Source organism: Carcharhinus amblyrhynchos, chromosome 2, assembly GCF_965287045.1.
Source record: "Carcharhinus amblyrhynchos chromosome 2, sCarAmb.v2.hapA, whole genome shotgun sequence".
Lineage (NCBI taxonomy): Eukaryota > Metazoa > Chordata > Chondrichthyes > Carcharhiniformes > Carcharhinidae > Carcharhinus > Carcharhinus amblyrhynchos.
In genome coordinates this window covers 54,730,165-54,743,955 of record NC_137325.1, presented here as the reverse complement: position 1 = coordinate 54,743,955, position 13,791 = coordinate 54,730,165, and the positions used below count along the sequence as shown (strand labels likewise).

At 43.2% G+C, this 13,791-nt stretch overlaps 1 pseudogene; it reads right to left on the bottom strand.

Annotated features, from left to right (window-relative positions):
• Nucleotides 1–7,373: 7,373 nt before the first annotated feature.
• On the bottom strand, nt 7,374–7,856 carry LOC145359755 (trafficking protein particle complex subunit 4 pseudogene; annotated as a pseudogene).
• Nucleotides 7,857–13,791: the final 5,935 nt, after the last annotated feature.

The following is a 13,791-nucleotide window of genomic DNA, read 5'->3' as shown; positions in this document are numbered from 1 at the left end:
GTTAGGACGGGAGCTCCAGGAATTTGCCCCAGCAGCAATGAAGAACCGACAATATAATTCCAAGTCAGGATGGTGTGTGGCCAGGAGGGTGTTCCTTTGCATCTGCTACCCTTTTCCTTCTGAGAGATAGAGGTTGCAGGTTTGGAAAATGCTATGGAAAGAGACTTGGTGAGTTTCTACAGTGCATCTTTTAGATGGTACACACTGCTACCACCGTGTGTCAGTAGTAAATGGGGTAAATGTTTTAAGTGGTGGGTGGAGTGACAATCAAATGGGCTGCTTTATGCTGGATGGTATTGAGCTTGTTGAATGTTGTTGCTGCAGCACTCATCCAGGCAAGTGGAGAGTATTCTATCATACTCCTGACCTCTTGCCTTTTACATGGTGAACAGGCTTTGGGGAGTCAGATTCAGGAAGTGAGTTATTTGCTGCAAAATTCACAAACTCTGACCTGCTCTTCTAGCTGCATTATTATACTAGTCCAGTTCGGTTGCTGGTCAAGAGTAACTCCGAGGATGTTGATAGTGGAGAATTCAGTGATGGTAATGCCATTGAATGTCGACAGGAGATGGTAAGATTCTCCCTTGTTGGACATAAATATTATTATCAGCCCAAGCCTAAATGTTGTCCAAGTCTTGCTGTATACAAACACAGACTGCTTCAGTCTCTGAGGGGTTGTGAACAGTGCTCAACATTGTGCAATCATCAGCAAATATCCCCACTTTTGACCTTATCACAGAGAGAAGGTCTTTGATGAAGCAGCTGAAGATGTTGGCCCTAAGACACTACACTGAAGAACCCCTGAAGTGTTGCTCTGAAATGGGAAAGTTGACCTCCAACAACCACATCCATCTTGCTTTGTGTTCAGTATGACCCTACTAGTGGAAAGGTTTCCCCCTGGTTACCATTGAATTTACTTTTACTAGAGTTCTTTGACACCACACTTGGTAAAATGGTGCTTTGATGTCAAGGACAGTCACTCTCAGCTTTTGGGTTCAGCTCTTTTGTCCATGTTTGAACTAAGGCTGTAATTAGATTAAGTACGAGTGGCCCTGGCAAAAGCCAAACTGAGTGTCAGTGGGAGGTTATTGCTAAATGATGCCAGATAGTACTGTCTATCCATCACATTGCTGATGATCAACAGTAGACTGAAGAGGCAGAAACTGGCCAGGTTGGATTTGTCCTGCCTTTTTGGGCCAGTATTGTAGCTATTGGAACAGCATCCAGGGCCCCAAAAACTTCTTCCAGGTGAGACAACAATTAGTTGTCCTTTTAATTTAGAATGTTTTATTAGCTGCTCATGATATGGTCTCCTCTACATTGACGAGAAGACAAAATGCAGATTAGGTGACCACATAGAGCAACACCATTGTTGAGTCTGTAAGTGTGACCCAAATCTTAATTCTCTGCCCCACCCAAACTCTGATCTCTCTGTTTTCAGCTTCCAATACTTCTCCAAGAAAGCTCAATGTGAATTTGAGGAATACTACCTTAGGTGTCTGGATCACCAACAACCTGTCCTGGTTCCCCCATGCCAAAGCCCACCAACACCTCTACTTTCTCAGAAGACTAAGGAAATTTGGCAAGTCTACCAAGACTCTCACCAACTTTTGCAGATACGCCATAGAAAGCATTCTCTCTGGTTGTATCAATGTTTGGTATGGCTCCTGATCTGCCCAAGACTGCAAGAAATGATAAAGGGTTGTGAGTGAAGTCCAGTCCATCACACAAATCAGCCTCCAATTCATTGACTCTGTCTACTCGTCCTGCTGCCTTGGAAAAGCAACCAGCATAATCAAGGACCCCTCACACCCTGGACAGTCTCTCTTCCACCTTCTTCTGTTAGGAAAAAGATACCAAAGTCTGAGGTAACGTACCAACCAACTCAAGAAAGGCCTCTTCCCTGCTGCCATCAGACTTTTGAATGGACCTATCTCACACTAAGTTGATCCTTCTCTAAACCTTAGCTATACCTGTAACACTACATTCTGCGCCCTTGCCTTTCCTGCTCTATAAACAGTACACCTTGTCTGTTTAGCATGCAAAAACAATACTTTTCATAGTATACTAATACATGTGACAATAATAAATCAAATCAAATCTTTCAATTAGGCACTTTACAGCCTTCCAGACTCAACATTGCAGATCATCATCTCTTCCTTTCCTTTTGTTTTTGGATGGCAGCTGTTGATAATAATTCAGCAGTTCCCATTTTCCTCCTCTGGACCCATCTTTTGTTTATTTACCTGTCTTATTACCTTCTGTCTTTCACCATTATGCCTTTTGTCATTTAACTTCTTTTGCTTCCTGCCTTAGACTCTAACATAGACCTTCCCTTTTGTTTTTCCCACCCCTCCCTGCCTCTCCTCTTCCTACCTCTAAACTTGCCTAAAACCTGTTACATCTCATAACTTGTTGTGGTTCTGATGGAAGATCAACAAGCTGAAAGGTAAGCTCTGTTCCTGTCTCCAAGGTTCTACTAGGTCTGCCGAGTATTTCCTGTCTTTTGTATTTTTACCCTTATAGTTACCTGGTTTAATTCTTCTCATCTGTCTTGAATATTGTGTTATATTGACCATGTTACCTTCTGTGGTGCAATTCATACTTCTTAAGAGTTGAAAAACAGTGGTCAGAGCCATTGCTATATCATCTGTAACACTCTTCAACCACATAGCATATATGCTATCATGGTCAAACAACTTAATTACTTCTCAGAACTATTTCTTCTCAAAACTAATCCCTTACCTAATTATTTCTGACAGTATTCCCACATTTTCCTCCTGTACTTGACTCCTGTCACTATATTTATAAACCAATGCAAAATATTTAATTTGTCAATGGCAGCTTCATCTGTGAGCTTTCACCCCCTTCTTTAATCATTATTTATAACACCTTTCTAAAGCTTTTATTTCCTCTGGTATTTTCTGGCAGCTTTTTCATATACCCAATTAAGCATTTGAATCTCCATTTTACATCTTTTTATAATGCTCATTGATTTCTTTAGAATTGTTCACCCTAGTTTTACCATTTGCCTCTGTGTTATATTATAGTTTAAAACTTTAATCTCTTATCCACAGAATTATATCTCTTTGTGCATATGTGTCACTGAGTATTCACTCCTTACAATATTGCAACTGCCAGAACCCCTCTGCTTGCACAAGAATGCACAAAACAGGTAATTTCCCTTCTTTGAACTCTCAGGAGGAGAATCTGTTGGGAACAAAAAGTAAAAATAAATCCCAATAATATACAAAGACAATTTGGAGAAAGGCTCAGCAATCAGAAGTCCTTAACTGATTAAAGAGGTTACTCTGGATTTATATTGTATTAATATTATTTACAAGTGTAAATGATATATCACCATTTTGCTTTACAAGTATGTGGAGGTTGTAAAGCAAAGTTGAAACCTTCAAGTTCAGAGCTAGTACACACATACTCCATGTTCCAATCATTGCTACATAGCCTGTTTATTACAACATAAAATACAATTTGGACCATATACATTTGCTTGAAGGTATCTCATGTAGTCACCATTTTAACATTTTCTTCCTTTTCTGTCACTATAAATGGGGAAGTGCAGTCTTCCAGTATTGCCAGCAGCCTTGAGCAAGACAGAACCAGATAGGTCCTTGAAGCTCTCTTAACATTTACAAAAAACAGTGTAACTACACAAATCCTACTGAGTGCAGTTAATGAGAACGAGAAGGTAGAATGGGTGAGAAACTGTAGAAATGAGGCTGACAGGAGGAGCAGGAACCTGTTGGCTAGAAGACCACATAGTTATCAATGACATTTTGTACTCTCTTAAATGCAGCAATTAATTTGAATTTGGCAATCAAATCATACTCCTCTTGCCATTCAGAGAGGAGATGAAAGTGTTAGCTCATATCTTTCTTACAGAACTGCTAGCCTGAAATGAAACAGCAGCAGAAATGTTGAGAATGTTTATTCATTTTTGGAATATGGGCAACACTGAAATGACTGGCATTTATTGTTCTTCTCATTTTACTTGTGAAGTTGGTGTCATACCATGTTTTTAAACTTCCATAACAGACCATACCCATCTCCAATTGCCTTTTCACTGTTGGCCAGCTGATTAGGATTGCACACATCTTTTTCCATTCTTGCCCATGTAATTATAGCCAAAATATGTCCTGCAATGTCTACTCTTGCCACTCCCACACCATTACTTGGGGTGTCCCCAAGGTTTTATCATTGGCCCCCTAATATTTCTCATCTATGGTTTGTCTCTTAGCAATTTAATCTAATAACACACCATTGTTTTTTACATCTATACTGACAACACTTCACTCGTCTCCTCCACTTGACGTCCAGTATTGGATGGGCAGAAATTTCTTCCCATTAAATATTAGGAAGACAAGCTATTGCCTTTGGTCCTCACTCCAAACTCCATTCCTGAACTACTGATTCTATCCACTTAAGCACCATAGGTAAAATGAGATCCATGGGACCACCAAGAACAGTAAAAAGTCTGACAACACCAGGTTTTAGTCCAACCGATTTATTTGATAGTAAACGCACAAGCTTTCAGCCAGTCCAACGCCAGCACATCCACATCACCACCAAGAACATCAAAGATTCAAATGCTTTGATCATCCTGGAGGATCCTGAAAATATGGCCAAGATAAATTGGGCTGCATCATTGCAGTTTCTGGTAACACTGAAGATGGAAAAGGAACAGAAATGAAAAGTGGCATCATCAGACAAGGAAGAACTGAATGAAGGCAAGAGAAGACCATAAGAAAGGTGCGCCAGCAGAACGTAACTATTGTACAATAAACAGGTCAATGAGCAGTTGCTAGAGCAGTATTTTTCACTGACTTCCTCATCCCTTGCCTTGTTAATAACACCAAGCATAGAGGTGTAGCAAACAGTGAGGCTGATAAAAATCAACTGCAACAGAGATAGATAGGAATGGGAAGGCAAGTGGCAGGTGGAATTTAGTACAGGAATGTTTGAGGCATTGCAATTTGGCAGAAGGGATAGAAAAAGACAATGTAGATATATTAGTCCAGTTGTGAAGAGTTCACAGGAAAGTGGATCTGGGGGTTCATGTACATCAAAGGTGATAGGACATATTGGGAGAATAATTAATAATCAACTTGTGGGGCTACAGGGATAGAATGGGGGAATGGAACTGAATAAATTATTCTAAAAAGTGGGACAACATGGACTTAATGGGCCAAATGGCCTCCTGTGCCATAATGACTATGGCCTGAATTTTTGCACTGGAGGCAGGAAATGAGCCAGGTTTGTTTTGGCATCAAGAGTTCACCTCAGGTGGGAAATTAATTAAAGTTCCATGGGTCAAGTCCTTAATTAACATGGAGATAGATCCTCTGTACACTTAGAGCCAGTGGGAATGGGAATAGAAGCCAGTCAGATGAAATGGGGATTGATTTGTGCTTTCCGCAGTGACGAGCACCAAGGCTGCAGAGGCTGTCCTAAGGTAAAGCTTTGTTGATTGTCCCAAAGACTTGCAGAGCACCAGAGGAAAGTGAGATGTCCCAGGAGAGCTAGTAGCTTGGAACCCAGAGCAGAGCTATCCCTTTCTTCATTGATCGGAACTTGGATCTAATGCAGGGGGCTGTAAAGGGGAGAAAGAAGGCCCTCTTCCAAGAGTATGTGCAGCAGGAGTGTCTCTCCATAAAATGTTATTTCCTCCTCCTCCCTCATTTCATGCTCCTTTCCCAAATGAGCTGCTTCCTTGCAGGGTCTCAGCATCCTCAAGGTTCACACCTCTCTGGAAAGCCGTATAATGAAGAGCAAAGCAGACCACCACAACATCCTTGTGGGAGAGTATTACAGGACACCATCTGACTGCTCCAGTTGTCGTAATTGCATTTTCAGAAGCTCGATAGCCTGCTCAATCATTGTCCTAGTGAGCAGATATCATTGGTTGTATCATCTGTTTTGGACCGCCATAGAGCAGTCAGTATCCACATCTTCAAGGGATATGCCTTGTCCTCTAGGATCTATCCATGCAAACTTGGGCTTGGCATGAAGGCCTGAAGAAGCTTAGTCTAGAGGTTGATGAATGAGTCATGACAGTTGCATGCAAAATTAACTTGCACATAGAGGAAGCTCTTGTGGTCACATATCAGTTGAATTTTGAGGCAGTAGAAATCCTTCCTGTTCAATGAATCTCATGGCGATCATGTGATAAATTAATAGTCATATAGGTGCAGTTAATGATGAGCTAATCTAGCAGACTCCAAGCAGAGATAAATTAATGAAATAATTTCTTAAAACACAAAACTCTCACATTTTGAGGCAAAACATGTGAGATAATTTTTTGATATCTTACAAACCTCATTTTTTTTTTTAATGATTACAACAGTTAAGTCCATATTTGACTGATGTAAATCATAAGAAAATAATACTGGGAAAACAAGTAAAAAAACAGGAGTGAGTCATGGTTGTTGAAAATTGGTTGGATGCCAACTCAGAGAAAGTTATAGGCAGGATAGATGTGTGCCTTGATTTTCATGGAGTCAGGGAGATTCCACAGACCTTATGAACCCAATTCTGGGATTCCCAAACCAATCCCTGGGATTTCTGATTTTCAGGAGTGCTCTGTATGGGTCTGGGGTTGATTCAGATTGCAACCTCTGGCTCGTTTTAATATGGGGATAAACATGACCTAGTCCTCCAGAACTTTCATGGAGTCAGGCCAACTTTTCAAAGCATCGTGGTTCATGGCACCTCAGATGTTGTGAACTACATTCTGCATGAGGAAATCTTTTGCAAGTTCTCCTCATGCCCCTATGCCATCCTATGCCTGCAACCCCTCCCCCACCCCCCCATGCCAAGCTATTGCATATCCATGCCCATTCACCCATTATAGAATTATAGAAACCCTACAGTGCAGAAGGATGCCATTCAGCCCATCGAGTCTCCACTAACAACGATCCCACCTAGACCCTATCCCTGTAACCCCCCATATTTACCCTGCTAATCTATACATCCTGGAAGACTAAGGGACAATTTAGCATGGCCAATGCACCGAACCTGCACATCTTTGGACTGTGGGAGAAAACCGGAGCAACCGGAGGAAATCCACGCAGTCATGGGGAAAACGTGCAAACTCCACACAGACAGTGACCCAAGCTGGGAATTGAACTCCAGTCACTGGAGCTGTGACGCAGCAGTGCTAACCACTGCCACCATGCTGCCCTTTTTTTTTAATTTTCCCAGATATACAGATACTTGTTTGCATTATGCTTCCCTTGGATTTAGGGTTCTGGTCCATAAAAGTTTACATTTCCAAAATCTTTGAATATTCACAAAATATATACACAGCTACCAAATACACCAAACACTATGAAGGTTAGACAGCCTTCCAGATAAGATCAAGATCCCACTCCAAAAGTTCAAGCCTCTTCTGCAATCTCCAAAGCCACTTCCAAATTCTGTTTCAAGAGTTTGCATCTGGTCAGCATATCGAGAGAGTAGAATGGATTTTAAAAAGCAAATCTGAAATTTCATATATCTTCTGCAGCAGAGAATCAATTTCAGCTTATCAAGGATTTGCCAACTCAATGAACTTATTTCCTGTTAATGTTTAAAAACAATGCAATTTGAAGGTGGCCGTTTCTAGAATTTCAATCCCAGAACTTCCGTCTCTGGTGATAACTGACATCCAATTGCAAACAGTGAGTGAAACTTGGAGGCTAGCATTAATTTCTCATTCAGTGTCAGATGAAGATGCTCAAAGCGAATTGCCAAGAGGTAACTGAAAGTGACATTCCAATATTCCAGCACATCCGGGTATCATTCATATACATTCCATTGACATCAATCCCATTAATTGAAAGCACAGCATATCCAACTTTTATTTACTGCGTAGAACCAATGAACTTTTTAATGACAAGAGCATATGTCAGGAAACTTTAAAACAAAAGCCATTCATTGATAATTTTCCACTTTAAAAAATCCCTTTTACTTAAGGTCAATAAAAGTGTCAATCATCCAGGCCATTGAAGTAACAATAACAGAAACTGCAAAAACTTGAAACTTCCTTGTTTTACTTTTTTTGTGAAACAACATTGTGCAATTGGCAGAATTGATCAGAGAGCCAAAGTTGTCATTCAAAGTATTGTTTTCCCTGGGGCTCAGGTTTTTCATCAGATTATCGGATTTCTCAGCCAACTCTCAATATGTATTCTCATATGTAACTAGGGAACAGTTAGGCCTGGAATATGTTTCACTAAGACAAAAGCAAGTCACTGGAATCCGAAACAAAAACAGAAAATGTTGGAAAATCCCAGCAGGTCTGGCCGCATCTGTGGAGAGAGAAACGGACTTAACATTGAGAGTCTGGAAGAGGCTTTATCACATTCAGCTACAGGGGTACTGCTGGTGACTTGAAAATAAACTGTATAACTTTCCTCTCAATTGCAGTTATTAGAGCCAACAGATTAATGGGATTAAAAAAAGACAACATAATTTTTAAAATTCCCATGAACAATAAGTACAAAGAAAACCAATTCAATTATATGCCTCTTTTGTCGTAGGTGACATCAAATCACCCTTTTTCCAAAACTCAAGTTGCTAATGCAGGTTAGAGATATAGCCCAGGGCTTTCCTCACAGCTGCTTCTCTATGCTGCAGTAAAATCCCCAGAAATGCAGTGGAAATTCACAGCTCAGGTTCCCAAAACAGTTTACAGTATTCAAAATGTAAACTTAATTTGTCCGGATCTCTTTGAATAATGAAGAAAGAAAATCAAGAGCAGAAATGATATAGGACTTCAGAAACTGGGTCAGATTTTAGGACTTTAGACAAGATTGGGCATTGTCAATGGGTAGTTTTGTTTCAGACAATAAAATGCATATATTTTTGTTTGTTTCCTTCATGCGGCATTTTCTGAACTTTTCGTCTGCCCAATTCTCTATATCTTCCTTTTCAACATCTTGCCCTGTTTAGTCTCTTTCAGTTAGATAAGGGATATGATGTAAATCTGTTGATGTCTCGGAGATGAAGCATGAGGTGCAAACAGATTTTTCGTCAAAATGATTCTGTACTCAATATTGGTCTGGTTTTTTGTTTCCTTTTCATGACAGACTGATTAATTATGTATTTCAGTAGACTTTTATTTTTGTTTCGGATCTCGTGTTTTCTTTATTCCCATCACTCACATCTTTATACCTTTCTTCTAGTTGGCTTTTCACAAACCATTCACCGTATTTTCTATTTATACATACTTTTCTTCTTTCAAGAGTCAATTTGTAACCATTTCAAAAATACTCATAGGGTGGAATTCTCCCAAAATATTTCTAAGTGACATAATAATGAGAAAACAGAAAGGATCCACGCAAGCCTATATGGCACGCTCCAAACCGCAATAGTCCCCATGAAACATGTCATTATAGAGTCCCCAGGCACGTGACTCATTGTGCGCCAGTAACAAGGGGAACATGTATTTTAATGCTCCTCCTGTACTCACAGCCAGTCAAGCCAGGAGGATGGCAGTGAATAGACCAGCCCCACAGTTCACAAAGTGAGACCTCGAATGACTGCTGGACATGGTGGAAGAGCGGCGGACCATCTTATACCCCCAAGAGGGTAGACACCTCAGGAGCAGGGACTCAAAAGCAGCCTGAGATGCTGTGGTTGCGGAAGTCAGTGTCTGCAGCCTAACACTGAGAACAGGCTACCAAAACTGAAAGAAGATGAATAATCTGACTCTTGAGTGAGTGTCCATCTGTCTTGACCTGGCATCAGTCCCATCCATCACATTTGGAATGTCCACGGCAATCCATTTCTTGATAACTTGCATCAGTCCAGCAATCAATACTCCCAGTATCATCTCCAAATCCCTATGGCACTCCCCCACCCCATCACAATCCCTGCTTGGTGAGGCATGGTGCCAACTTACTCCATCTGTTCTCCCCCCAACTCCCCAGGCCTGCTAGCCATCAAACTTTCAATCATCACCTTTCATCTCCATAGAAGGAGACCCATAACAGAAGGGAGCAGGAAAAAACAGGCGGGGCAATTCCCAAGTTGCAACCCCTGACCCACAGGTGATGGAGCTCTCAAGGAAGTACCAGGGTGAGTTGTGAGTGACGGTGAGGTTGGTATGCACCTCAGAAGTAAGCATCCGCAAAATCCTCATGAGAACTGTCTCAAGTAAGTTCCAAGCTGCCCAGATACTTGTCCCACCCCTGCACTGAACCGTGTTTGCCTTGCAGGAGCAACAGCTGATGAGGCTGCACCCTTAGAAGTGTCCCCCCCCAACCCTGCCCCCACGTGCACTTTGGACAAGAGCTCTGAGGAAAGCACTGACCAGGTGTCGGGCATCACCCACACTGTCCCCCAGCAGAGATACACACTTGGTGGGTGGAATTAGCAGACAGGCTTTGGGGTCACTTTGCTGAGTACCACACAGCTGCTGATGCACATCAGGTGGTGGTGGGAACATCTGAGGAAATCGGGCAGGCAGTGGTCTACTGCATCCACAGAAACAGCAGGTGGCAGCCAGATGTTGAGCCACTGGAAACAGTTCTCAGAGCTGCTGGCAATGCAGAAGCAGAGCCAGGAACTGCAAGACTGGTGTCAGTGACATTCCAGCCATTACAAGGCCATTTGGAGGAGTCCCAGAGCCTTCAGGTGCAGGAGATGAGGCTGGCATTGCATGGCACCCAGGCCAACACTGCAAGGGTGGTGGTGGAAAGCCTGGGGCTAGAAATGGTAGCCATTGGGTGGGGGGGGGGGGGGGGGGGGGGGTAGCGTCCAAGGTATGACCGAGCCACTAACGATCATAGCTGAGGGCCCTGGGAGCACGCGCGACACAGCAGGCCATTGCAGAGGGGCTCCAGAGCTTGGTCCATACTCAGAGGGCTATCTCTGAGGGCTCGAACACAACAGTGCACGAAGGTGAATCTGGCATGCCCTCTTGAGTCGTCCCAGGTCACAATAGGTTTGCTGGCGTCGTCACTGGAATTTGTCTTGAAAATGACTGTTTTTATCCTCCCTTCCTTCTTCGAAGGTTTTCTGGTTTTCAGCCAATGGGGCAACAGGTCACAACACCTGCTAAGATTAGACCAGGTCATCATAGTTGTACAATATTTCTTTTTAGGATATGGTTAATAGCAGGGAGTCTAGCTGGATTAGGGCATACACAAGCATAATATCTTCTGGCTGAGTACCTCATGCTGGTTTTCAGGCCATGGTAAAGTTTGAGCTTCACTATTCAATATGTAAGAGACCTGGGTTCTGGTTTTGAATCATGATGACTTCCCAATCGTCAAAGTGAAGTACTCCTGTTTGATATGTGAGACTGGTATTTGTCCCTGTTGGCTTTTGACCTGTGGTAACCTTGTAGAAGCAGTTTCAGTTGTCTTTATTTAAAATGTCCAATTTTAAGTTGGGCCTAACTTCTCAGGCTGTTAGGGATAGGGTAGTACACATTACAAATAATCACTATTCAAGAATATTGCATTACAGAGCCGCGACTCCTCTGTGATCCATCTCTCAGAGGGAACTTTGTACCCCATTCACACCCATAGAGGCATGGAACATCATTCAGGGCAGGAGAGGCCCTTCAGCCCACCAAGTCTGCACTGATAACAACTACCACTGAGGTTGAGCGAATCCCATTTCCCAGCATCTGTGCCATATCCCTGGATGCCATGGTATTCCAAGCATACAGCTGGGTACGTTGTAAGGGCATAGGTTAACCAACCCCCTGGTCCCCCTTTGAGTCCTCTCTGCTATCCCAGGCAGTGCATTCCAGATCCCTGCCATCTGCTGAGTGCAAACTGTCCCCTCAGATCCTCGCCGAGACCCTTACCCCCCTCCCCACCCCACACCCACACCCAAAACTATGCCTCCTTGTGATTGATCCTCCAACCAAGCGGAACAGCTGCTCCCTACACACCCGCCCACACGCCTCAAAAACTCATGCACCCCAACCACGTCCCCCCTCAGCTTTCTCTGCTCTACAAAAAACAATCCCAACCCATCCTAGCCTCCCTGATAGCACAAATGTTCTGCCACTCCCCACAAGGCGCATCATGTCACATTTATCAGGGCAAAATATCACCTGCCACTCTGCCACTCATCTGACCATTGCTCCCTATAGCCTGCGGCCGCCGTCTTCACTGTGAACCACCCTGCCAGCCATGGATGTCATCTGCAAACTGACTGATCATTCCCCCTACTTCATCTTCCATATTGTTTATATAAAAACACAATAAGGGATCCAGCACTGTGTGGTACGCCACTGGACACTGGCCTCCAGTCATTTGGACAGCTGCCTGCCACCACTCTTTGTCTCCTGCTACCGAGTCAGTTCCTGGTCCACCTCACTAAGTGTTCCAATGGGCTTGGTTGGTTCCCAAGTCCAAGACGTGCCAAGAGTCACATGTACCACGCCAACTGCAACTCCCCCATCCACACACCCAACCACCCTTCTAGAACACGATATTGAATTTGTCAGGCATGACCTCCTCCAGCTAAAGCCATGCTGACTATTCCCTTCCCCCTCTGCTGGCTTAATATCAACATTCATGGTTACTCTGAGGGGGTTTGGGAGGGGGGGGGGAGGGGGAAGACAGCCTATAGGGTTATCCACGCTATGCCTCTCAACCTTTCCCAGTGTCCTGTATCCCCATGAGTTTGGACCCTGCCAACCCAATACCATCCCTGGTGCCATGCACCATCTCAATTGGCTGCCAACTGATGCAACATCATCACTTCGGCGACCATGGGCACTGCCTATACCCCCTCATGGTCACCGATGGCGTCCCACACAACTATACATTCCCTTCAAATGATGCTGCATAATGCCTTCTGCACCTTAGTGTCATTGCATGGTCATTAGTGTGTGATTCAAAGCTGCTCCTTTGGATGGCGAGCCCCCCAGATATGGACCCCTGATACCACAGGCAATTGGTGGCAGCATGCGGTGGACTGCGCTCTCGCATTCACGTAGTACAAAAATGTGGGGCTGTGAGGAACTCTTTCAATATAAACCTGCATGCACCCACCTAGACAAAATGTGCTGACTAGCTTCCAGACATGGCTAGCAGTTCAGACAGACAGCGGAGAAGCACCCTCCTGATTTTCATATGTCAGGTGTCCATTGAAAAGAACATTGCAGACTCTACAGTGTGCAGAACTATGTTATAGAGTCATAGAGGTTTACAGCATGGAAACAGGACCTTCAGCTCAACTTGTTCACGCCACCCCTTTTTTTTGAAACCCCAAAGCTAATCCCAATTGCCCACATTCCTCTAAACCCATCATACCCATGTAACTATCTAAATGTTTTTTAAAAGATAAAATTGTACCCGCCTCTACTACTACCTCTGGCAGCTTGTTCCAGACACTCACCACCCTCTGTGTGAAAAAATTGCCCCTCTGGACACTTTTGATCTCTCCCCTCTCACCTTAAACCTATGCCCTCTATTTTTAGACTCCCCTACCTTTGGGAAAAGATATTGACTATCTACTTTGTCTATGCCCCTCATTATTTTATAGACCCCTATAAGGTCATCCCTCAGCCTCCTATGCGCGAGAGAAAAAAGTCCCAATCTATTCAGCCTTTCCTTATAACTCAATCCATCAAGTCCAGGTAGCATCCTAGTAAATCTTTTCTGCACTCTTTATAGTTTAATAATATCCTTTCTATAATAGGATGACCAGAATTGCAAACAGTATTCCAAGTGTGGCTTTACCAATGTCTCATACAACTTCAACAAGACATCCCAACTCCTGTATTCAATGTTCTGACCAATGAAATCAAGCATGCCAAATGCCTTC